Genomic DNA, 1,806 nt, shown 5'->3' on the forward strand with positions numbered 1-1,806 from the left:
AAAAAAAAAAAAAAATCATTTTTCTAAAAGTCAAACTCAGTATCTACCACTTTTACTCACCGCTAGCACTCTACCGAGCCATGCCACCAACCCCAAAACTCAAATCTTTTCTTTTTGCCAGTCCTGGGGCTTGAACTCAGGGCCTGGGTGCTGTCCCTAAGCTTCTTTTGCTCAAGGCTAGCACTCTACCACATGAGCCACAGCGCCACGTCCAGCTTTTTCTGTGTATGTGGTACTGAGGAATTGAACCTAGGACTTCATGCATACTAGGCAAGATCTCTACCACTAAGCCCTATCTCTAGCCCCCCAAACTCAATCTTTTAATCTTCAAATCTAAATTTGAATTGAATTTTCAAATATTAAGAGTGTTTACTAGTTAAAGCCCTGCCCCCTCCTTGGCCCAAAAAGCAGGAAGTCATAGACCAGAAAATGTAGGAGCAGTGGTCCCAGGTACCTGGGGTCTCGGGAAGCCTGCGTGCTGCGGGGCCCAGGCTGCAGAGCAGGGTGGAGGGGGAGGCGCAGAGCTCCCTCTCAGCCTGGGGAGATTCCCTCCTGTGGAGGGATGGGGTCTGGGACATCAAGTTAAAACCATTCTGGGGGGGCCAGGCCCCAGTGGCTCATGCCTATAATCCTAGCTACTCAGGTGAGCTGAGATCTGAGGATTGTAGTTTAAAGCGAGTGGGGGCAGAAAAGTCTGTGAGACTTATCTCCAATTAACTGCCAAAAAAAAAAAAAAAAAACAAAGCTGGAAGTGGCCCAAGTGGCAGAGTGCTAACCTTGAGCACAAAAGCTCAGGGCTAGTGCCCAGGCCGAGTTCAAGCCCCAGGACGGGCACCCCCCAAAAAAAAATCACTCTGGGGGCTGGGAAGGTGGCTCAGTGGTAGAGCGCTTGCCTTGCATGCATGAGGCCCTGGGTTCGATTCCTCAGCACCACATAAGCAAAAATGAAAATCCAGAAGTGGTGCTGTGGCTCAAGTGGTAGAGTGCTAGCCTTGTGCTGAAGAGCTGAGGGACAGCGCCCAGGCCCAGAGTTCAGGCCCCACGACCTGACCCTCCCCCCGACACACAAAAAAAAACCACTCTGGTGGGTTAAGCAGGCGGAACTGTGACACAGCACAGCTTTCTTCCCAGGACACTGTATGGCAGTCAGGAAGCCGGGAAAGCAAGGGAGGCCCACACCCCCCAAACAGCCCTGCACGACAGAAGCAAGGGAAGCCCACGCCCCCAAACAACAGCCCTGCACGACGGGAAGCCCACGCCCCCCACAGCCCTGCACGACAGAAGCACGGGAAGCCCACGCCCCCCAAACAACAGCCCTGCACGACAGAAGGGAAGCCCACACCCCCCACAGCCCTGCACGACAGAAGCAAGGGAAGCCCACACCCCCCACAGCCCTGCACGACAGAAGGCAACCAAAACAAATCAGGGAAGCATCAGTCCATCTTAGGTACAGCCTGTTAGAGGCTTAACCCACGCCCCAGGGCAAGCTCGGCAGCAAGCCCACTGCTGAGACCGTGGGCACCAACCTGCTGGGCCACCAGGCTGTGATTCTTCCCATGGGGCACATTCCAGAAGCGATAAGACAACCAGAGACTTGGGGTGATGGGCAGACTAACCCCAGACGGCATGCTCAGGCGGACCCATGTGTCTTGGCCAGGCCTTGTGTCTGAGTCGAGCTGAATGACAAAAGCTGGGCATGATGGTGCCAGGTGTGGGCAGCCTGCTGGGGAGGATGCAGACCTCAGGGGCTGACCACCTCGGGGCCTGGGCCTGCTGGATCTCACAGGAAGGGCCTGGAGGAGGGGC

The sequence above is a fragment of the Dipodomys ordii genome, unplaced genomic scaffold, assembly GCF_000151885.1.
Source record: "Dipodomys ordii isolate 6190 unplaced genomic scaffold, Dord_2.0 Scaffold2, whole genome shotgun sequence".
Lineage (NCBI taxonomy): Eukaryota > Metazoa > Chordata > Mammalia > Rodentia > Heteromyidae > Dipodomys > Dipodomys ordii.